General features: G+C 42.3%; 9 non-coding genes across 9 annotated transcripts; all 9 read left to right on the top strand.

The window, feature by feature from the left end:
• The first annotated feature begins 11,363 nt into the window (after positions 1-11,363).
• On the top strand, positions 11,364-11,434 carry trnag-gcc (transfer RNA glycine (anticodon GCC)). Its single transcript has one exon. It is a non-coding gene; the product is annotated as a tRNA-Gly (tRNA).
• An 889-nt stretch (positions 11,435-12,323) lies between these two features.
• On the top strand, positions 12,324-12,394 carry trnag-ccc (transfer RNA glycine (anticodon CCC)). Its single transcript has one exon. It is a non-coding gene; the product is annotated as a tRNA-Gly (tRNA).
• A 247-nt stretch (positions 12,395-12,641) lies between these two features.
• On the top strand, positions 12,642-12,712 carry trnag-gcc (transfer RNA glycine (anticodon GCC)). Its single transcript has one exon. It is a non-coding gene; the product is annotated as a tRNA-Gly (tRNA).
• A 1,201-nt stretch (positions 12,713-13,913) lies between these two features.
• On the top strand, positions 13,914-13,984 carry trnag-ccc (transfer RNA glycine (anticodon CCC)). The gene has a single exon. It is a non-coding gene; the product is annotated as a tRNA-Gly (tRNA).
• A 724-nt stretch (positions 13,985-14,708) lies between these two features.
• Positions 14,709-14,779, top strand: trnag-gcc (transfer RNA glycine (anticodon GCC)). Its single transcript has one exon. It is a non-coding gene; the product is annotated as a tRNA-Gly (tRNA).
• A 724-nt stretch (positions 14,780-15,503) lies between these two features.
• Positions 15,504-15,574, top strand: trnag-gcc (transfer RNA glycine (anticodon GCC)). The gene has a single exon. It is a non-coding gene; the product is annotated as a tRNA-Gly (tRNA).
• A 1,042-nt stretch (positions 15,575-16,616) lies between these two features.
• trnag-gcc (transfer RNA glycine (anticodon GCC)) lies at positions 16,617-16,687 on the top strand. The gene has a single exon. It is a non-coding gene; the product is annotated as a tRNA-Gly (tRNA).
• Positions 16,688-16,934: 247 nt separating this feature from the next.
• On the top strand, positions 16,935-17,005 carry trnag-ccc (transfer RNA glycine (anticodon CCC)). The gene has a single exon. It is a non-coding gene; the product is annotated as a tRNA-Gly (tRNA).
• A 406-nt stretch (positions 17,006-17,411) lies between these two features.
• Positions 17,412-17,482, top strand: trnag-gcc (transfer RNA glycine (anticodon GCC)). The gene has a single exon. It is a non-coding gene; the product is annotated as a tRNA-Gly (tRNA).
• The last annotated feature ends 6,532 nt before the right edge of the window (positions 17,483-24,014 follow it).

Genomic DNA, 24,014 nt, shown 5'->3' with positions numbered 1-24,014 from the left:
ACTATTGTGTTGTACTGATGTCTACACCTACAAAAACCATAAACCCAACCTCAAAGTAACCTGTCGTGTTTTAGCAACATCCACACCAACCATAAGCTTAAAACCCCATCTCACGGTAAACTTTAGTGTACTGTAAAGGTCTGTGCCGACCATGTGGTGGTTTTCTCTTTTCTTCAATGCTCAGCAAAGTCAAATGGTTTTGATTTCAGAAGAGTTCTTTATTGTCGACAACAAAGGAGATTTTTCAGGAGACCCCCAGTAGCATCTCTGCCTGAAAATTCTGCCTCCCTAATCTCCTGGCCTGTTTAAATACACTTTGACAACAATTATTTTCCTTTGTTCTCCATACATTACACAAGATCCCTCCTAGTTTAACCCCTAACCCCAAATTGCACCTCTGACATCTGTTTCCTGAGACACCTCAGGCTCTTTTACCGCTCTCTTTTCATCCCTTCTTTTATGACCCCTAGTTGTTTCCTCAAGCCATTTCCCATGTCCAATTGTTTTAATGGTATGCAAGTCTACAAGCAGATTATACACATATAACCTGAATATATAGATTAACTTCACACTCCAAAGAGCACAAAATCCACCTCATATAATCCCTCCTCTTAAGACTTTAAGTCTTAATAATCTTGCTTTTGGCCCATAGTGCAACTCCATGACCTAGCCCTCAGTTATACTACCTAATGACAAATATATGTCACAGTATTATTACAAATGACCAAATCATGTAATTGCACTTTGGAATAAAATCGAGCCAAACTTCTGCGCCCACTATTGACGAGGACACAGTAAAAGACTCGATTCTATTTTGTTGTTATCATAAAAGGTATTGTTTTAAGCATACAGGTGGTTATACTTTGCTTCTGGGGGTCATGGTTATTTAACACACAGTAAAAAATAAAATTAAAATATCAAAATAAAATAAAAAATAAACATAACATAACCCAATCTCTCAATATATGGTCACAACATAATATTCTAATCTAACATCCCCACACATAATCCATAACATAATATTCTAATCTAACATCCACACACATAATCCATAGAGTATGTTGATCTTCAGCCCAGATACTTTGCGTATCGTAGAGAGCCGCCGTTTTGGGGTAGAGGTTACTAGCACTTAACACCCAAGGCATGGATCCTCATTATTCATCATCCTCCTCTTCATCTGAACTATCTGAATATTCATCACTTGTTACTGTTTTTGAGTCTAAATTTGGTTGGAATGCCCATTTTTGTGGGAGCCCCTTTTGATTAATTTCTAGCATAATTTTTTCACTTTCCTGATATTGCATTATTGACATTTGTTTTGCTGTGGCTTTGATGACTAATGATCTTAATATTGGAAATATACAACACAACAATAATCCTCCCATTCCTACTGCAACTCCTAAAAATATTCCAATTTTTGCTAACCTAGCTCCCCATGCACCAAGTTTCAGATCAAACCAGTCCCACATCTTTTCATCTTTTCCTGCATTTGTAGCCATTTCTTCTTGCAATTGTTTCAGTTTTGTCATTGCTTTTGTAAATGTTCCTTCTGGTGCAGTATTATTTGGAATATATGTGCAACATAAGCTGCCAAAAAAGACACACACACCGGACTTATCTGCTAATATCCAATTGAGTGCTAATCTATTTTGCCATGTCATCTTACTAGTTGCATCCAATTGCTCTCCTAATGAGATTAAGGCTTCATTAGTGTAATTGATGAATCGCTGCTGATTGTAGTAAATATAATTTATCCATTCTGTATTTTTATTTGGAGAAATCCAAAGAAGTATTGATTCAAGTCCTGATTTAACTTCATCTCTTGCTTTGAATTGATTTGGTATACCTCTGGGTTGTCCTATTGCATCTATATACACTTGTGGATCTGGACTATAACTTCTTTTGATCCTGTAGTTAACTGTGTTATTATTACCAAATGTAGCCTCTAAATCCCATTCTACTATTTGAACTTCTTGTACTAACCTCACTCTAGTACATTTCCCTCTCCACCCTAGAGGCAAAGACGATAAAAGCTTTCTGTTTCCACACACCCAAAAGAAATCTGCTAATGGCAAAGTTTGATCTTTATATCTATCTATGTCAGGTAATGCTATGGTCTGATTTTCACAATTTTCAGCTGGAGTTATTATTTTTCCTTTATGTGTTCCTGTCCCTCGAAAGAGTGGGAAATCACGAGAATCATCATAATTTCTAACCTTTTTTGTGTCTAAATTCCAAGTAATGCTGCATTTCCCTTTAAACTGTCCCACATTAATGGTTCCTATGGGCTTAACAAAACACTCATACTCTTTACTATAATCAATAGTATACCATAATGGGATCTCTACTGGACCATTTTGTATTTTTAATTTGTCACTAATACCGAAACTTCTACATTTAGCCCTTAATCTAGCTACATGTTTGAAGAGGAGATGATGTTTAGAATGACTCAAGTAGCCTAAGCATTCAGCCGGACAAAAAAGTCTCCAGTCATTTTCCATTTGGCAAAAGTCTCTATTGAATTGAGCACAGTGTTCATAAGTGAACGGATTAGGAACAACTACTACTTGACTCATTGGTGTCTTCGTACAGAACAGGCAGTCTTTCTTTTTTATTTCTGCTGTAGTATATGTTGCCCATTCAAACCACTGATAACTTTGCGCCATTTCCCAAAGTTCATCCAGTTTAATGTTGTCTTCCAATATACTGTCCACATTTCTCCTCTGTTTTCCACCTCCTTCAATGAGGCTTGAATTACTGTTTAACTCCAGAAATGACTGAATTGTTGTTGATATTGGAGTATCATTGAATGTTTGACTCATGTAACCCAAAGTTATGTTATCTTGTGGAGGTATAGTAGTATTATTAGAGTTATTGTACTCTGAAGACATGAAGTTATTTACAGCCTGATAAGTGTGATTAAAATCTTGAGTCTTGGGATCCGCCGTGGTGATGTTTTCCATCCCTTCAATTTGTTGCATCTTTATCATATTTAGGCATATTATGAGAGTTATGAGTTTTATGCTTCTATTCACCTCCTTCTGCCACATTTTGTACATCATTGTTGCCTTCTATGTGGTTTTCTGGCTCACTTGTTTCTAGCTGGTGCGTTTCTCCTCCGGACTTTTTTACTGGAACCGTTGTGCAGTGATTCAGATGATACCAGCAGGTACTTCCTTCCACTTGGACAGCTGTTGGAGTTGCTCTTATAACTCGATATGGTCCTTCTCTCCTAGCCTCATTCCATTTCCGCCGGAACACCTTTAGGTACACTTGGTCCCCTGGCACGACTGGACCTGGCGTTTCCACTTCCTCACGAACCCCCTTCCTGGTTTCCTGCACATAAATAGCTTTGTGTATGGCAGTTAGATTCTTCATGTATGACCGTAATTCCATTTGCAATTGTTCTAATGGGGGTCCTTTATAGGGACCCCGACAAAACGGCACAGGCATTGGACGTCCGGTTAACATTTCATGCGGTGTTAGATGTGTGTTTCTGTTAGTTTGCATGCGATAACTCATTAAAGCAAGAGGCAAAGCATCAACCCAGTTAAGATTAGTACTTGCACATATTTTATTGAGTTTGGCTTTAATGGTTCCATTCACTCTCTCAACCATTCCCTGAGATTGTGGATGGTAAATGCATCCTAATCTTTGCTTAATTCTCAATTGTTGCAGTACTTGTTTAACTGTCTTTTGTATGAATGCTGATCCATTATCTGAACTTATTTCTGATGGTATTCCAAATCGTGGAATTATTTCTCTTGTCAAAAATTTAATTACAGTTCCTGCTCCCTGATCTGCTGATGGCACTGCCTCCACCCACCTGCTAAACCTATCAATTACCACAAGCATGTATCTTTTGCCTTGCACTCGTTTTATCATATCCACATAGTCTATTACTAAGTGTTTGAATGGCCCTTCTGGTACTGGTATATGACTTATTGGTGTTGCTGTTCCCTTTCTTACATTGTGTTTTGCACAAATTTCACATGTGGACAAAAATTCACTAATCATTGCATTTAAGTAAGGAGACCAATATCCTTGCTGTTTAATTTTCCTTATCACTTTACCTTTTGAACAATGATCAAATCCATGTGCATCTGCAATGAGAATATTTAGTAATGATGTTGGTGCAACAGTTTGCCCTTCATGATTACGCCAAATATTTAGTGAATCTTTTTTAGCTCCCCTTTGATGCCACATAGATTGTTCATAGACACTTGCTTGTTGTTGAATTCGCACAATATCATCTAATTGTGGTTCAGGCTCTATTAGTACTATTGGAGTTAGAATTGCTACCCGACATCCTGATGCTTTTTTAGCTTCTGAATCAGCTACATTATTTCCCTTAATGACAAAATCATTTCCTTTTTTATGAGCTTGACATTTGATGACTGCTAGTCGTTTTGGTTGCATCATAGCAGAAATCAATTGTCCTATCTGTTCAGCATGTTGGATGGGGGACCCATCAGTTTTCTTAAAACCTCTTTGTTTCCACACTGCCCCAAACAAATGACATACACCATGTGCATATGCTGAATCAGTGTAAATGTTAGCTGTTTGTCCTTTTGCTAACTGGCATGCTGCTGTAAGAGCTTTTAATTCTGCTAACTGAGCAGAGCATGGTTGTACACACTGTTGAGATATTACTGGAACAAAATTCTCTTTTTCCTTTTTTATTACTGCAAATCCTGTATGAACTCCTAAATGGTCTCTATAACTAGATCCATCTACAAAATATGTGACTTCTGTCTCAGGGAAGGGTACAGACTCCAAATCAGGTCTTAATCTAGTAAATGCCAATGAGTTTGCTACACAGTCATGTGGCTGTCCTTCAAAATCCAATGGAATTAACTCAGCTGGGTTTACTGTCTTACATCGTTTAATGGTAATGTCTGGATATGTCAAAAGTGTACAGTATGTTAAGATGCGGGCCTGAGTAAGCACAAATTTCCCTTGTTCTAATAATTCCACCGTTTTGTGATGTGTATAAATAGTAACTGGATACCCCATGGTAATTGTAGATGCTTTCTCATAAGCATAATACACTGCTGCTAGACCCTGTTGGTGACATGGTGGGTACCCCTGTGCTGTATTGTCTAGTTTAGTGCAATAGTATGCTATAGGCTGTTTTTTCCTCCCACTACATGTCTCTTGCAATAATACAGCTGATGCATAACCATCAGCTCTATTTGCCACATATAAGAAAAATTCTTTGGAATAATCTGGGTTTCCCAGAGCAGGTGCTTTTTGAAGTTCTTTTTTCATTGACTCAAATGCTATGATTGCATCTGTGTTCCATTTTACTGGATTTTTTAAGTTTTCTACTCCTGCCTGTTTCATGATTTCTCTCAAAGGTGCTGTTTTTATGGCATAATCCTCAATCCAATCAGCACTGAAACCAGTCATTCCTAGAAATGTCATCATCTGGCCTACAGTCTTTGGCATTGGTGATTTACTTATACCTTCTAACTGATCTGGAGCTATAGCTCGTGTGCCAAAGGCAATCAATCGTCCTAAGTACTCAACCTGTGACTGACAGTACTGTGTTTTATTTTTGGATACTTTATGACCTCCTTCAGCTAACTTTGTTAGTACTTTGATGGAATCTCTATGGCATTGTTCCAGGGATGGAGAGCAAATAATTAAATCATCTACATATTGTATTAACGTACTCTCCATCATCACCTCCTCCAAATCTGCTTTAAGAATTTGATTAAATACATGTGGAGAGTGTTTAAATCCTTGTGGCATTCTGGTGTATGTATACTGTTTACCAGCATAGGTAAATGCAAACAAATATCTACTTTCCTCTGCCAACGGTACACTGAAATAGGCTGAACAAAGATCAATTACAGTAAAGTATTTGGCATCAGGAGGAATATTTGTTAGGAGAGTATGTGGGTTTGGAACTTCAGCCGTAAAATCTTCGACTATATCATTGATTGCCCTTAGATCATGAACTAGACGCCATCTGTTTTTGTCTGGTTTGATTACAGGCATAATTGGAGTATTACAGTAACTAGTTGTTTCTACTAATACTCCTGCTTTCACCAATCCTTCAATTGTGTTTCTTATGCCTGCTACAGCATCAGGTCGTAAAGGGTACTGTGCTTTTCTAGGCAATTGTGCATTTGGTTTAATCTTAACCCTCACTGGGCTGGCTGATTGAATTAGCCCAACATCTGTATCATGCAATGACCATAATTTAATTGGTACTTGACTTTCCATTTCCTTAAACAATTCAGTTTCTGAACTATCTGTTAATTCTGACATTGTATTCATTTGTGTCATTTTTTCTTCACTTAGAATTACTTCCTGAGGTATTCCCAACAATTTGGTTGCACATACAATTTTGATGTATTTTTTGTCAGAAGACTGAAAAATTAATGGATGTTCTGTAGTCTCCCACCTACTCTTTTCTGCTTGTTCCATCATCGGGCCTAAATCTTTTGTTTCCCAATTTCTTCCCACATACATGGCTATATGTGGAATTGAACCTATTACATTAAACCATTTCTCTACAAATCCTTCTCTTGGTATATGTAATGCTGCTCCCTGTTGCCCTACAATCATGTATTGTGAAACAATTTCAATTTGTTGTCCCTCAGTATTTTCTTGCCATTCCTTTTCTAAGCTCAAATCTCTTTTTGTATCATACATCATTGTACAATGAAACCCTGATTGTGGCATTTTTGAGTCAGGAATTTGTGCTTCAATGTATTTTCCCCACTTATTAATTGTCTCCCATACTTCTTTATCTATTTGCCCTATCCAATAGATATTAGCCTTTGGTTCTGCAACCATCATTTGAGTGTCAATTCCTTTTGCATCAATATATACACCCTCAGGGGAACACCAAATGTGTAAACCTAATTTACACAGTGCATCTCTTCCTAGTAAATTGACAGGAGTCTGAGTTGAAACAAGAATGGGTAAAGTAACACTTTGATTTTTAGTTTCTATGCACACTGGCGAAGTCATTGGAATTAACTGTGTTTTTCCCGAGAATCCTACAGTCTTTGCATATTTACCAGACAGGGGAAGATGAGCAGCATAATTTGCATTAATAGATGTGTACACAGCCCCTGTATCAAGAAGCATTGGTATTGTTTTACCCTCTATTTTGATTGGTAACATTGGTTCTTGACTAGAATTTGTTGTTATCATTGGAAGCTGATTTTCCCCTGCAGGATTCTCTGGGCCCCATCAATATCCCTGATTTGGACCTCTATATGAATTAACTGGGCCTTGGTTTGAATTTGGATGGGGCTGATGCCATCCCCCCCTTACACCACAAGGAGACTCCCATGGATTTGTGGGACAATGTCTCTTGTTGTGTCCTGTTAGTCCACACCCCCAACAGACACCAGGGGGCGTCAGTGCATAGGGTTTGCTTGTCCCCTTCTGCTCTCTTTGTGTTGACCTTTTCTGCCACCTTGCCTCTGGCTCTTGTGCGTAGACGTTAATGATTGGTGGGGTCATCTGGTTTCGGTGCAATAGGTAACCTGCAGATGGGCTTGGCTGAGTCATTGGTGGTGCTGCTGTAATTGGAGCCATCATAGCTTCATCCCCCTCCTCTGTCACTACAGCTGCCTGGACCTTCTTTTTGCTCTTTCTGGTCAGTTCCTCCAGCTGTAGCTGAGTTAGTTTTCTCTGCAACTCACTCTCTTGCTTTTTAAGTCGTTGTTCAGTCTTTCTGTACTGGTCAACAGCATGGGACACATAATCACAAAACTCCTTATGTGACTTAGAGTTCAGGCCAACTACATCTTCCAGTCGGCTTTTAACTGCACAAGGCAAAGAGTCAATTATGGCTTGTCTAAACAGTGTAGCCATTATTGGGTCCTTTTCAGGATCACCCTCAGTGTCCTCCCTCCATCTTTTCAAATGTCTTTGCACATATGCTATTGGGTTTTCAACTTCCCCCAGCTGGTCCCCTTTTAACATCTTTGGGTCAAGTCTGAGAGGATATTCAACACGTAAAGCCAACCATATTGCAGGTCTAAACGGATCAAAAACAGTTCCATCAGCATACTGAGTGTTTACAGCTCTTTCCAGGTCAGCAGCTTGAAAGATTTCCCCCATCTTTGTAACTCCAACAGTCTTTGCAAGTAAAGCCTTTATGTCACCAATAGCAAGCATCCTTCCCACAGTGTTTTCTTCAAAAATCTTAATCCACTTTGCTGCCCCCTCGTGAATGTTTGGGAGTTTATTAACAAGGCCCTCCAAATCCTGAGATTGCCAAGGAATATATTGACCCTGTGTCCCTTTAATTAGAATGGGAAATTGTGGAGCAAATGACCTCTGTTTTTGTCCTTTTCCACATTTTCCATCTTCAACTGAAGACTCCTCCACTTCACTATCATTTTCTTTACTATCTGAGTGCACAATTCTGTGTTTTATGGTGTCATTTGCATCTTTTAGTAATTTTTCTGTGTCTTTCTGTTTTATGTATTCAATTTCTTCACCTCCCCCTTCAGCCCCAATTTCCTTGTTTACATGTCTCAGCTTTCCTAATGCTTCAACACACTCTACTTTGTTTGCACATTCGGTGTTCATTTTTTCTAATGCCTCCCGTGCTTGTTTGTAACAATCTAGTGGTATATATGCCACACTTTCTTCCACCCCCGATTTTTTAGACTTTACTTCTTTTCCTACATCTGTTTCCTCCATCTCTATCTCTCCCTCTATTTTAAACTCCCCTGCTACACCCATTACACCTTTTAGAAGTGGAAACTGCCCTTCTGAGTGCATATAAGGTGGGGGGCTAGAGAACATCTTTTCTTTAGCTTCTGTTTCTTTTTCTGTCTCTTTCAACATTTTTCTTGCCTTTTTTATACTTTTCAGTTTATCCTGTCCTTCTTTTTTTAAACAGATTGAGAACCTCTAGTTCCTTTTCTCTTTTTGTTTCTTTTTTTTCTTTGTCATGATGCCTCTTATTTTATAATTTTTTATCATTATCTCCAATTCACCACATAACTCTACATCAAATGACCCTCCTGTTGGCCATTGTGGCACCATATTTTTTGTTCTTGTCTGCCACTTTTTTGAGTATTTATTGATCAGATCCCTACATAATGGATATTTTAATCCTAAACTTTCCACTGGAGTGTTTGCTATAGTTCTTCCTCTCTCTGTACTTACAATTTTATTTTACTTTTACCTCTATATTTTTACAAATATATTTTTCTTTATTTTAACCTGTCCTCTTATTGGTGTAAACTATCCACCCTATATTTTATTATTATTACTTTTTAATTTATTCCTTTCTTTATAATATTCTTTTATATGCACACCCAGTTTTCTTTACTTTATCCTCCACTTTTCTGTCCTCTATCCCTTTATTTACTTAGTTTTATGCTATTTATTATATTTATCTATTTTTAAATTACTCTTCCACTTTCCTCTTCTTGATTCTTTGAATAGCTATATATATTTTTCTTTTTTCTCTAATACATATGCACTCTCATTCAAACAAGCATTCTTTCATTCCACCTTTATTGCAAACACACTTCTAAGTTGCATTCATACAATATCCCGTTTATCCTAACGAGCTTATACATTCAAATCAGTTTTTACTGCATACATTCATGTACTCTGCATTCGCTCTTTATCCCTTTTTATGATAAAGGGCTTATTCTTTCATACATTCCTCTCAATGCGACACTAGGGGCGTCCGTCTCTAGACAATCTCACCTAAGAGATATCCAGAAGGGGGCGCCACCCCCTGAGTAACAATTACAAGTTAACGTTTAAACAATGTCCATCAAGGCCCACTCATTGTTAAACACAGATTGTTGCATGCAACACTTTTCTTCTGAACTCAAAACCCTATTTCCCTTTTTACTTTTTAGCTTTTTAAATTTGGAGAAACAGTTCAAGTGCCTTTACCATCACAAGCGGATTCTGGCAGAGCAACAAAACTTGTAAGCAAAAATCGCTCACCTGATTTTCGTGGCCACAGTTCTGTTGCTCTTCCAGTCCCGCAAGCGTGGTCGTCACTGCCTGCTCCTTTCCTGCGCACCCAGGGTCGCCAATAATGTGGTGGTTTTCTCTTTTCTTCAATGATCAGCAAAGTCAAATGGTTTTGATTTCAGAAGAGTTCTTTATTGTCGACAACAAAGGAGAACTTTCAGGAGACCCCCAGTAGCATCTCTGTCTGAAAAATTCTGCCTCCCTAATGTGCTGGCCTGTTTAAATACACTTTGACAACAATTGTTTTCCTTTGTTCTCCATATATTACACAAGATCCCTCCTAGTTTAACCCCTGATTCCAAATTCCACCTAGGTTAACCCCTGACCCACACCTGGTGACTATACAACTTATCCATTTCTTGTGATATGGTAATTCTTCCAATGGTATGCAAGTCTACAAGCAGATTATACACATACAATTTGAATATATAGATTAACTTCACATATTAAAGAATATAAAATCCTCCTCAAGACCTGGGTCCGATTCCCAGCCAATGCAATTTCTTTTTTGTGTTGCTACTCTTCCAGCTATGGGTAACAGCCTTGCAGCAATCACACCCCACTAATACAGCAGCATGAGCATATCAGCATTGGTGGTTTAGTGGTAGAATTCTCGCCTCCCACACAGGAGACCTGGGTCCGATTCCTGGCCAGCGCAGTTCACTTTTTGTGTTGCTAATCTTCCAGCTCTGGGTAACAGCCTTGCAGCAATCACACCCCACTAGGACAGCAGTATGAGCATATCAGCATTGGTGGTTCACTGGTAGAATTTTCGCCTGCCACTTGGGAGACCCTGGTCCGGTTCCTGGCCAATGCAAACCCTGTTTTGTGTTGCTACTGTTCCAGCTCTGGGTAACAGCCTTGCAGCAATCACACCCCACTAGGACAGTGGTATGAGCATATCAGCATTGGTGGTTCAGTGGTAGAAGTCACGCCTGCCATGCGGGAGACCCGTGTGCGTTTCCCGGCCAATGCAAATCCTGTTTTGTGTTGCTACTCTTCCAGCTCTGGGTAACAGCCTTGCAGCAGTCACACCCCACTAGGGCAGCAGTTTAAGCATATCAGCATTGGTGGTTCAGTGGTAGAATTGTCGCCTGCCACGCAGGAGACCCGGGTCCGATTCCCGGTTAATGCAAATCCTCTTTTGTATTGCTACTCTTACATCTCTGGGTAACAGCCTTGCAGCAATCACACCCCACTAGGAGAGCAGTAATAGCATATCAGCATTGGTGGTTCAGTGGTGGATTTCTCGCCTCCCACGCGGGAGACCCGGGTCTGATTCCCGGCTAATGCAATTCGGGTTTTGTGTTGCTACTCTTCCAGCACTGGGTAACAGCCTTGCAGCAATCACACCCCACTAGGACAGATTTATGATTATAACAGCATTGGTGGTTTAGTGGTAGAATTTTCGCCTGCCACGCGGGAGACCCGGGTCCGATTCCCGGCCAATGCAAATCCTCTTCTGTGTTGCTATTCTTTCAGCTCTGGGTAACAGCCCCTAGTGGGTAGCAATCACACCCCACTAGGACAGATGTTTGAGCATATCAGCATTGGTGGTTCAGTGGTAGACTTCTTGCATGCCATGCGGTAGACCTGGGTCCGATTCCCGGCCAATGCAATTTCGTTTTTGTGTTGCTACTCTTCCAGCTCTGGGTAACAGCCTTGCAGCAATCACAACCCACTAGGACAGCAGCATGAGCATATCAGCATTATTGGTTCACTGGTAGAATTCTCACCTCCCACGCGGGAGACCCGGGTCCGATTCCTGGCCAATGCAATTCTTGTTTTGTGTTGCTAATCTTCCACCTCTGGGTAACAGCCTTGCAGCAATCACACCCCACTAAGACAGCAGTATGATCATATCAGCATTGGTGGTTCACTGGTAGAATTCTCGCCTGCCACGTGGGAGACCCTGGTCCGGTTCCTGGCCAATGCAAACCCTGTTTTGTGTTGCTACTCTTCCAGCTCTGGGTAACAGCCTTGCAGCAATCACACCCCACTAGGACAGTTGTATAAGCATATCAGCATTAGTGGTTCAGTGGTAGAATTCTCGCCTGCCATGCGGGAGACCCGGGTCCGATTCCCGGCCAATGCAAATCATCTTTTGTGTTGCTACTCTTACAGCTCTGGGTAACAGCCTTGCAGCAATCACACCCCACTAGGACAGCAGTATGAGCATATCAGCATTGGTGATTTAGTGGTAGAATTCTCGCCTCCCACACAGGAGACCTGGGTCCGATTCCCGGCTAACGCAGTTCCCTTTTTGTGTTGCTTCTCTTCCAGCTCTGGGTAACAGCCTTGCAGCAATCACACCCCACTAGGAGAGCAGTATGAGCATATCAGCATTGGTGGTTCAGTGGTAGAATTCTCGTCTCCCATGCGGGAGACCTGGGTCCGATTCCCGGCCAATGCAATTCCTGTTTTGTGGTGCTACTCTTTCAGCTCTGGGTAACAGCCTTGCAGCGATCACACCCAACTAGGAAAGCAGTATGACCATATCAGCAGTGGTGGTTCACTGGTAGAATTCTTGCCTGCCACTCGGGAGACCCGGCTCCAATTCCTGGCCAATGCAAACCCTGTTTTGTGTTGCTACTCTTCCAGCTCTGGGTAACAGTCTTGCAGCAATTACACCCCACTAGGACAGTTGTATAAGCATATCAGCATTGGTGGTTCAGTGGTAGAATGCTCGCCTGCCACGCGGGAGACCCGGGTCCGATTCCCGGCCAATGCAAATCCTCTTTTGTGTTGCTACTCTTACAGCTCTGGGTAACAGCCTTGCAGCAATCACACCCCACTAGGACAGCAGTATGAGCATATCAGCATTGGTGGTTTAGTGGTAGAATTCTCACCTCCCACACAGGAGACCCGGGTCCGATTCCCGGCCAATGCAATTTCTTTTTTGTGTTGCTACTCTTCCAGCTCTGGGTAACAGCCTTGCAGCAATCACACCCAACTAGGACAGCAGTATAAGCATATCAGCAGTGGTGGTTCACTGGTAGAGTTCTCGCCTGCCATGCGGGAGACCTGGGTCCGATTCCTGGCCAATGCAAATCCTGTTTTGTGTTGCTACTCTTCCAGCCCTAGGTAACAGCCTTGCATCAATCACACCCTACTAGGAGAGCAGTATGAGCATATCAGCATTGGTGGGTCAGTGGTAGAATTCTCGTCTCCCACACGGGAGACCTGGGTCTGATTCCCGGCCAATGCAATTCCTGTTTTGTGTAGTTAATCTTCCAGCTCCGGGTAACAGCCTTGCAGCAATCACACCCCACTAAGACAGATGTTTGAGCATGTCAGCAGTGGTGGTTCAGTGGTAGACTTCTTGCCTGCCACGCGGTAGACCTGGGTCCGATTCCCGGCCAATGCAAACCCTGTTTTGTGTTGCTACTCTTCCAACTCTGGGTAACAGCCTTGCAGCAATCACACCCCACTAGGACAGTAGTATGAGCATATCAGCATTGGTGGTTCAGTGGTAGAAGTCACGCCTGCCATGCGGGAGACCCGTGTGCGATTCCCGGTCAATGCAAATCCTGTTTTGTGTTGCTACTCTTCCAGCTCTGGGTAACAGCCTTGCAGCAGTCACACCTCACTAGGGCAGCAGTATAAGCATATCAGCATTGGTGGTTCAGTGGTAGAACTGTTGCCTGCCACGCAGGAGACCTGGGTCTGATTCCCGGTTAATGCAAATCCTCTTTTGTATTGCTACTCTTACAGCTCTGGGTAACAGCCTTGCAGCAATCACACCCCACTAGGACAGCAGTATGAGCATATCAGCATTGGTGGTTTAGTGGTAGAATTCTCGCCTCCCACACAGGAGACCTGGGTCCAATTCCCGGCCAATACAGTTCCCTTTTTGTGTTTCTTCTCTTCCAGCTCTGGGTAACAGCCTTGCAGCAATCACACCCCACTAGGAGAGCAGTATTAGCATATCAGCATTGGTGGTTCAGTGGTAGAATTCTCGCCTCCCACGCGGGAGACCCGGGTCCGATTCCCGGCTAATGCAATTCCTATTTTGTGTTGCTACTCTTCCAGCACTGGGTAATAGCCTTGCAGCAATCACACCCCACTAGGACAGACTTATGATTATAACAGCATTGGTGGTTCAGTGGTAGAATTCTTGCCTCCCACGCGGGAGACCCGGGTCTTATTCCTGGCCAATGCAATTCCTCTTCTGTGTTGCTAATCTTCCACCTCTGGGTAACAGCCCCTAGTGGGTAGCAATCACAACCCACTAGGACAGCAGTATGAGCATATCAGCGTTGGTGGTTCAGTCGTAAAAATCCCATTTGTGACGCGGGAGGTCTGTTTTCCGGCAAATTCAATTCCTGTTTTTTGTTGCTACTCTTACAGCTCTGGGTAACAGCCTTGCGGAGGTTACACCCCACTAGGGCAGCAGTATAAGCATATGAGCATTGGTGGTTCAGTGGTAGGATTCTCGCCTGCCACGTGGGAGACCTGGGTCTGATTCCTGGCCAATGCAATTCTTGTTTTGTGTTGCCAATCTTCCAGCTCTGGGTAACAGCCTTGCAGCAATCACACCCCACTAGGACAGCAGTATGAGCATATCAGCATTGGTGGTTCACTGGTAGAGATCTCGCCTGCCACGTGGGAGACCCTGGTCCGGTTCCTGGCCAGTGCAAACCCTGTTTTGTGTTGCTATTCTTCCAGCTCTGGGTAACAGCCTTGCAGCAATCACACCCCACTAGGACAGTTGTATAAGCATATCAGCATTGGTGGTTCAGTGGTAGAATTCTCGCCTGCCACGCGGGAGACCCGGGTCCGATTCCCGGCCAATGCAAATCCTCTTTTGTGTTGCTACTCTTACAGCTCTGGGTAACAGCCTTGCAGCAATCACACCCCACTAGGAAAGCAGTATGAGCATATCAGCATTGGTGGTTTAGTGGTAGAATTCTCGCCTCCCACGCAGGAGACCTGGGTCTGATTCCCGGCCAACGCAGTTCCCTTTTTGTGTTGCTTCCCTTCCAGCTCTGGGTAACAGCCTAGCAGCAATCACACCCCACTAGGAGAGCAGTATGAGCATATCAGCATTGGTGGTTCAGTGGTAGAATTCTTGCCTCCCATGCGGGAGACCCGTGTCCGATTCCCGACCAATGCAATTCCTGTTTTGTGTTGCTACTTTTCCAGCACTGGGTAACAGCCTTTCAGCAATCACACCCCACTAGGACAGATTTATGATTATAACAGCATTGGTGGTTCAGTGGTAGAATTCTCGCCTGCCGCGCGGGAGACCCGGTTTCGATTCCCAGCCAATGCAAATCCTCTTTTGTGTTGCTACTCTTACAGCTCTGGGTAACAGCCTTGCAGCAATCACACCCAACTAGTACAGTAGTATGAGCATATCAGCAGCGGTGGTTCACTGGTAGAATTCTCGCCTGCCACGCAGGAGACCCGGGTCCGATTCCTGGCCATTGCAAATCCTGTTTTGTGTTGCAACTCTTCCAGCTCTGGGTAGCAGCCTTGCAGCAATCACACCCCACTAGGACAGTTGTATAAGCATATCAGCATTGGTGGTTCAGTGGTAGAATTCTCGCCTGCCACGCGGGAGACCCGGGTCCGATTCCCGGCCAATGCAAATCGTCTTTTGTGTTGCTACTCTTACAGCTCTGGGTAACAGCCTTGCAGCAATCACACCCCACTAGGACAGCAGTATGAGCATATCAGCGTTGGTGGTTTAGTGGTAGAATTCTCGCGTCCCACACAGGAGACCTGGGTCCGATTCCCGGCCAACGCAGTTCCATTTTTGTGTTGCTTCTCTTCCAGCTCTGGGTAACAGCCTTGCAGCAATCACACCCCACTAGGACAGCAGTATGAGCATATCAGCATTGGTGGTTCACTGGTAGAATTCTCGCCTGCCACGTGGGAGACCCTGGTCCGGTTCCTCTCCAATGCAAACCCTGTTTTGTGTTGCTACTCTTCTAGCTCTGGGTAATAGCCTTGCAGCAATCACACCCCACTAGGACAGAAGTACGAGCATATCAGCATTGGTGGTTCAGTGGTAGAATTCTTGCCTCCCACGCGGGAGACCCGGGTCCGATTCCTAGCCAATGCAATTCCTCTTCTGTGTTGCTAATCATCCAGCTCTGGGTAACAGCCCCTAGTGGGTAGCAATCACAACCCACTAGGACAGCAGTATTAGCATATCAGCGTTGGTGGTTCAGTCGTAAAAATTCCATTTGTGACGCGGGAGGTCTGTTTTCCAGCCAATTCAATTCCTGTTTTTTGTTGCTACTCTTCCAGCTCTGGGTAACAGCCTTGCAGAGGTCACACCCCACTAGGGCAGCAATATAAGCATATGAGCATTGGTGGCTCAGTGGTAGGATTCTCGCCTGCCACGTGGGAGACCCGGGTCTGATTCCTGGCCAATGCAATTCTTGTTTTGTGTTGCTAATCTTCCAGCTCTGGGTAACAGCCTTGCAGCAATCACACCCCACTAGGACAGCAGTATGAGCATATCAGCATTGGTGGTTCACTGGTAGAATTCTCGCCTGACACGTGGGAGACCCTGGTCCAGTTCCTGGCCAATGCAAACCCTGTTTTGTGTTGCTACTCTTCCAGCTCTGGGTAACAGCCTTGCAGCAATTACACCCCACTAGGACAGTTGTATAAGCATATCAGCATTGGTGGTTTAGTGGTAGAATTCTCGCCTGCCACGCGGGAGACCCGGGTCCGATTCCCGGCCAATGCAAATCCTCTTTTGTGTTGCTACTCTTACAGCTCTGGGTAACAGCCTTGCAGCAATCACACCCCACTAGGAAAGCAGTATGAGCATATCAGCATTGGTGGTTTAGTGGTAGAATTCTCGCCTCCCACGCAGGAGACCTGGGTCTGATTCCCGGCCAACACAGTTCCCTTTTTGTGTTGCTTCCCTTCCAGCTCTGGGTAACAGCCTAGCAGCAATCACACCCCACTAGGAGAGCAGTATGAGCATATCAGCATTGGTGGTTCAGTGGTAGAATTCTTGCCTCCCATGCGGGAGACCCGTGTCCGATTCCCGGCCAATGCAATTCCTGTTTTGTGTTGCTACTCTTCCAGCACTGGGTAACAGCCTTGCAGCAATCACACCCCACTAGGACAGAATTATGATTATAACAGCATTGGTGGTTCAGTGGTAGAATTCTCGCCTGCCGCGCGGGAGACCCGGTTTCGATTCCCAGCCAATGCAAATCCTCTTTTGTGTTGCTACTCTTACAGCTCTGGGTAACAGCCTTGCAGCAATCACACCCAACTAGTACAGTAGTATGAGCATATCAGCAGCGATGGTTCACTGGTAGGATTCTCGCCTGCCACGCAGGAGACCCGGGTCCGATTCCTGGCCATTGCAAATCCTGTTTTGTGTTGCAACTCTTCCAGCTCTGGGTAGCAGCCTTGCAGCAATCACACCCCACTAGGACAGTTGTATAAGCATATCAGCATTGGTGGTTCAGTGGTAGAATTCTCGCCTGCCACGCGGGAGACCCGGGTCCGATTCCCGGCCAATGCAAATCGTCTTTTGTGTTGCTACTCTTACAGCTCTGGGTAACAGCCTAGCAGCAATCACACCCCACTAGGACAGCAGTATGAGCATATCAGCGTTGGTGGTTTAGTGGTAGAATTCTTGCGTCCCACACAGGAGACCTGGGTCTGATTCCCGGCCAACGCAGTTCCATTTTTGTGTTGCTTCTCTTCCAGCTCTGGGTAACAGCCTTGCAGCAATCACACCCCACTAGGACAGCAGTATGAGCATATCAGCATTGGTGGTTCACTGGTAGAATTCTCGCCTGCCACGTGGGAGACCCTGGTCCGGTTCCTGTCCAATGCAAACCCTGTTTTGTGTTGCTACTCTTCCAGCTCTGGGTAATAGCCTTGCAGCAATCACACCCCACTAGGACAGAAGTACGAGCATATCAGCATTGGTGGTTCAGTGGTAAAATTCTCGCCTCCCACGCGGGAGACCCGGGTCCGATTCCTAGCCAATGCAATTCCTCTTCTGTGTTGCTAATCATCCAGCTCTGGGTAACAGCCCCTAGTGGGTAGCAATCACAACCCACTAGGACAGCAGTATTAGCATATCAGCGTTGGTGGTTCAGTCGTAAAAATCCCATTTGTGACGCGGGAGGTCTGTTTTCCAGCCAATTCAATTCCTGTTTTTTGTTGCTACTCTTCCAGCTCTGGGTAACAGCCTTGCAGCAATAACACCCCACTAGGACAGATTTATGATTATAACAGCATTGGTGGTTCAGTGGTAGAATTCTCGCCTGCCACGCGGGAGACCAGGTTTCGATTCCCAGCCAATGCAAATCCTCTTTTGTGTTGCTACTCTTACAGCTCTGGGTAACAGCCTTGCAGCAATCACACCCAACTAGTACAGCAGTATGAGCATATCAGCAGTGGTGGTTCACTGGTAGAATTCTCGCCTGCCACGCGAGAGACCCGGGTCCGATTCCTGGCCAATGCAAATCCTGTTTTGTGTTGCTACTCTTCCAGCTCTGGGTAACAGCCTTGCAGCAATCACACCCTACTAGGAGAGCAGTGTGAGCATATCAGCATTGGTGGTTCAGTGGTAGAATTCTCACTTGCCACGCGGGAGGCCTGGTGTCGATTCACGGCTATAACATTTGCTGTTTTGTGTGGCTCCTGTTCCAGCTCTGGTTGACGGCCTTTTAGCTCTCACACAACACAAAGGCAAGTAACAACATGGATTAGCATTGGTGGTTCAGTGGTAGAATTCTCACCTGTCACGTGGGAGACCCAGGTTTACTTCTCGGCTAATGCAATTACTGTTTTGTGATGCTACTCTTCCAGCTCTGGGTAACAGCCTTGTAGCAATCACACCCCACTTGGGCAGCAATATGAGTATATCCGTATTGGTGGTTCAGTGGTAGAATTCTCGCCTGCCATGCGGGACACATGAGCTCGATTCCCGTCTAGTGCAGTTGCTGTTTTGTGTGGCTCCTTTTCCAGCTACATGAACTGCCTTGCAGCACTGACTCCCCACAAGGGCAAAAGAACATATGTGCCAGCGTTGGTGTTTCAGTGGTAGAATTTTCGCCCGCCTTGTGGAAGAACTGGGTCTGATTGCCAGCCAATGCAGTTGCTGGTCTGTGTTGCTACTCTTCCAGCTGCATGTAACAGCATAGCAGCAATCACACCCCACTAGGGTAGGATAACATGTGTTTCAGCATTGATGGTTTAGTGCCCTATCATACGCGCGGCGCAACAGTATATTGCTAGTTTAAGCTTGACACAAGAGTCGTTTTGAGACGTTGCGCTACGCTGTTTAAATAGCAAATGCATTAGCGCTCATATGTGCACCCATAGGCATTCTGGTCTAAAAAAGAAGGTGTTCTGAGGCGCACTGCTGGCGCGTTGCTATTTTGAGAAACTAAAATAGATTTTTCATTAGACCAAAACAAACCCGGTCTAAACTCCTGCGCAGAGTTGCGCCTCGCTTACACACAATTCTCACCTGCCACGTGGGAGATTCGTGTCCGATTCCCGGCCAATGGCAAAATAATAAGCAGGTCAGCATTTGTGGATTTGTGTTGATTCCTGGCCAATGCAATTTATGTTGCTCCCCTTCCAGCTGCATGTAACCGCCTGGCAGCACTCGGAGCCCACAAGGGCAGGTGAACATGTGAGGCAGCAATGGTGGTTCAGTGGTTGAATTCTCGCCTCCCATGCAGGAGACCGGGGACTGATTCTTGGCCAATGCAGTTCATGTTTTGTGTTGCTCCTCTTCCAGCTGCATGTAACAGCCTTGCAGCACTCACACACCAAAAAGGCAAGGAAAGACATGTGTCAACATTGGTGGCTCAGTGGTAGAATTCTTGCCTGCTTATAGCCGTACCACCCTGGGAACAGTAGAAGACACTAGTGAGCGATATAGGGAGTGAACAGCTGCAGTTCGGAGAAAGGGTCTCCTTCATTTTAGAATATTTGTTTTGTGTTTGTTTGTGTTGTTTTTGTGAAGTGAAATAGAGTCTATTTTATTTTATTTTTTTAAACCACCTGAGAGCAGCATCTTGCTAACTGGAGGGTGTTTTTTTTTTTTTTTTGCACTTTTCCTGGGCATAAAATGGACGGTTCTGTGGCAAACGAAACTGGGCTGGATGCAGAGACTTTCTTGGCAAATGAAACTAGACTGAATGGAGGGACAAGAATGGTTAACGACAATGGACTAGACGATAAACAACGAGCTGGACAAAGGAAAAACTTGGTGGAAAAAAATATTTAAAAGAAGTAACAGTAATAGTGAATGCCGAAGAAGTAAATGAGGTAAGAGCTGTGGACATCATTAAAGCAGTGACAGACAAGTGTGGTCATGGGAAGATTCTGGCTTTGAGACTGAGGCAAGGAAAAGAGTTTGAACTAACTATGGAAAAGCAAGAAACATGTGAGGAATTGATCTATGAACTGTTGATTAAGGAAATGAACTGTTAAAATCAAAAAGCTGCAAAACAGGGATTATGTTGTTTCTTTCATGCACCTGCCAGTCTATCTTTATGACAGAGACATTTTAGAAAAATTAGAAGGATGGGGAGTTTATCCCATATCAAAAATAAAAAGAAGAGTTTACACAGGCACTGACATTGAGGACGGATCAAGGTTGTTTTAAATGGTTTAAAGTGGAAGATGCCCAAAGAGGATATTATTTTATGAAGAATGTTTATTTTAATGTATTTGTTTTGTGAAATTTCTGGAGTTTTTAAATGTTAATGTAATGTGATGATGTTTTAAATAAAAAAAATAAAACAAAAAAAGCACATTTTAATGGATTGTGCTGATTTTAAGTGCTATAAAGGTGAAGAAAAGGGACACTTTGCAAGGAATTGTAATAATGTCAAATGTCCAGAATTTAAACAATTTTTAAACAAGTGTGAATGTTGGATGGAAGGAGAGGAAGGAGGGGGAGCAAAACAAGAGGACGGACAGGTGCATGAAAGAAACAAGGAAGAAGAAGATTTAAAAACAAGGGTTATGTAGGAGGAAACAAACAACATAAGGGAAGAGAGAGGAAAAATGTGAACGAAAAACAGACGTCAGAACAAGAACAGTGGACACAAATGGAAATAACTGACAGTTTTAAAAACTTTTTAAATATGGTGGAAAACGATGAAATAAATAAGACTGATCAAGCCGAAGAAATGGAAAGTAATGGAGAAAAACTGACAGATTTTGTAGAGAAGAACAAAGTGGAAAGAGGACTAATAAGAAGAAGAACAATAAAGGTAAAACCAAATGTGGACAGTGCAAGAAAAAAGATGTTGACAAAGGTGCGAGTAAAAAATGTAAATAGGTATGAAGTGTTAAGAGGGCTGGAAGTGAGGTGGATTTTGTGCTCTTTGGAGTGTGAAGTTAATCTATACATTCAAATTGTATGTGTATAATCTGCTTGTAGACTTGCATACCATTAAAAGAATTAAGGTGCTATGTAGAAAAGGTCATAAAAAGAAGTGGATGAGAAGAGAGCTGGACAAAGCCTGAGTAAACAACTAATGTGTCTCAGGAAATGGATAAGAATAGAGCAACACATGTGTAAACAGATGACAGAGGTGGAATTTGGAGTCAAGGGTTAAACTAGGGGGGTCTTGTGTGATATATGTAGAAATAAAGGAAAAACAGATGACAGAGGTGGAATTTGGAGTCAAGGGTTAAACTAGGAGGGATCTTGTGTAATATATGGAGAACAAAGGAAAACAACGGATGTAAAGGGGTATTTAGGTAAGGCCAGGGCATGAGTGAGACAGAACTTTTCAGACAGGGATGCTACTGGGGGTCTCCTGAAAATTCTCCTTTGTTGTCGACAATAAAGTATATTCTTCTGATATTCATAACCTCCAGACTGAGTTTGATTTAGTAAGAGAAAAACCAAGAAAACCACTACAGAAGAAGATGATGAGAAATAATGATTTTTTACCCATTTTATTTATTTTTAACATGAATTTAATTTGTGTTTCTTTTATGGAAGGGGCTGTTAGTTGAGTGACAAAAATTGGTATGCAGATGTAGAGGATGAGACTAAAAATAATGGGTGGTTTTAATATTTTAATATCTTTCATCATGTTTTTAAACATTTTATTATGGAATGCAAGCGGTTTATTGAATGTGGAGAAATTTAAAAAAATGTTGGTGTTATGTAAAGAAGCTGATGTGATTGTTTTGCAAGAAACAAATTGGAAAAATTTAAGTTTAAAATGGTTCATGGTAAATGGGATGGTCAAATATATTTTAACAGTGGAGAGGATAAAGTGGATTATGGAGTAGTGATTTTAATAAAAAAAGGTATATATGAAAAAGAAAAGGTAATATTTGAGGATGGAGTTGGGAAAAGCATGGCGATGAAATTAGAAAAAGGTGAAGATAATTTCATAATTTATAATATTCATGCATCCAATGAAAAAAATGAAAAAGTGAACTTCTTTAAAATAGTTAGTATAAATGTAAAAAATGGCAGAATGTTATTGTAGTTTGAGATTTTAATACTGTTTTCACAGAATTAGATCTGGGTAGTAAGATGGTATATAGAAAAGACAAGGGGAGGGAGGAGCTACTGAAAATGATGACAATGTAATTTAATAGATGTGTGGAGAGAGAAATAAGACAAAGAGGGAATTTTCAAGAATGCAACTGGTTTTAAATGAGGTTAAGTAGGATTGATTATATGTTATGTAATGTAGAAATAAATGACTATATCAAAAGTGTATTTTACAAAAACCTTGGATTTAGTGATCATTCGATTTTTTGTGTGACGTTAGATTGTGTAAAAGTGAAAGGGGATTAGGTGTATGGATTTTGAACGCAACAATTTTAAAACATGAGACATACAAAGAAAAAATTCAACAAATAATTGTAAACAGTAAATTTGATAGAATGTATAGGGAAGATTAAAGAATATGGTGGGACAATGTTAAGTTAGACATAAAAAAATTTCAATAAAATATTGTAAAATTTAAAAAGAGTTAAAAATAATAAAGAAATACAAATAAGAAGGGAATTAGAAGACGAAATAAAAAGACTGCAAATAGGTCAAAATGAAGAGATTGAAAAATTCATATATTTACAAGAACAACTAAAAGAGATGGAAAATGAAAAATGATTATTTTGCTTACCCCATTGGCAGATTAATTTGCTCGTTTTAAGGAAAAACTCACTTAATATTGGCATATTATTTCTCAAAACAAATTAGAAAATTCTCTTTTATTTAAGATTTTTTAGATATTTGGACTTGAAACAAGACAAAAATATAAATAAAAAAAGCATTTTTTGCAGTGCAGTGTAGAATTTTCTTGCACTTTATTGGCATGAAAAAACTCCTGTTGTTGAGCTGTTAGGGCGCTGCTAATTGTTTTACTTTTTTATCTCGTTTGGCACCAGTGTAAGAGCTGAAGGCCTGATGCTTTGTTTCATAATGTCTTTTAATATTATATTCTTATATTAATGCAACTGATTCTTGGCAAATAAAAACAGATACATTTCCCACTGACCTCTGTGAAGAAATATTCTTTGCCCCAACGTGACTGAAACTTCCTGCACTGACTGTTGATTTTCCTTTTGTTTTGGTGTGCCATGGCTCGCCAAAATGTGATTATCAATCATGTTTCCTTCAGTTTGGTCGGTAAAGCCTGATTTATACTTCTGCGTCAGGTGACCGGCATAACCCACGGCGCAGGCGAAGGGCTATGCGTCAGCGCCGTAGCATACGTAGTTTGACGCAGAAGTATAAATCAGCCTTTAGGTTTACATCATAACAAGAAGTGCTGCCTAATTGAAGGCATGTAATAGTGACACCCGGTGGTAATTTATTGAATTACGTTTATTTTTGTATGGCGGGCTTGATTCTATTAATATTTATAAATGCCTCGCCGCCACAACACTGATTGCGGGCTGCAGATGGCCCGCGGGCTGTAGTTTGGACACCCCTTTTTTAAACAATGAGTTTTATAAGAGTTTTAGAGAAATTATAGCACCTGTTTTAAAAGTATATGATGAGGTTTTTAACAAAGAAGAATTAAGTGAAAGAATGAAGATAGGAA

The sequence above is a fragment of the Danio rerio genome, chromosome 4 (genome assembly GCF_049306965.1).
Source record: "Danio rerio strain Tuebingen ecotype United States chromosome 4, GRCz12tu, whole genome shotgun sequence".
In the NCBI taxonomy this organism is placed as follows: Eukaryota; Metazoa; Chordata; class Actinopteri; order Cypriniformes; family Danionidae; genus Danio; species Danio rerio.
This window is presented reverse-complemented; position numbering and strand designations above follow the sequence as displayed.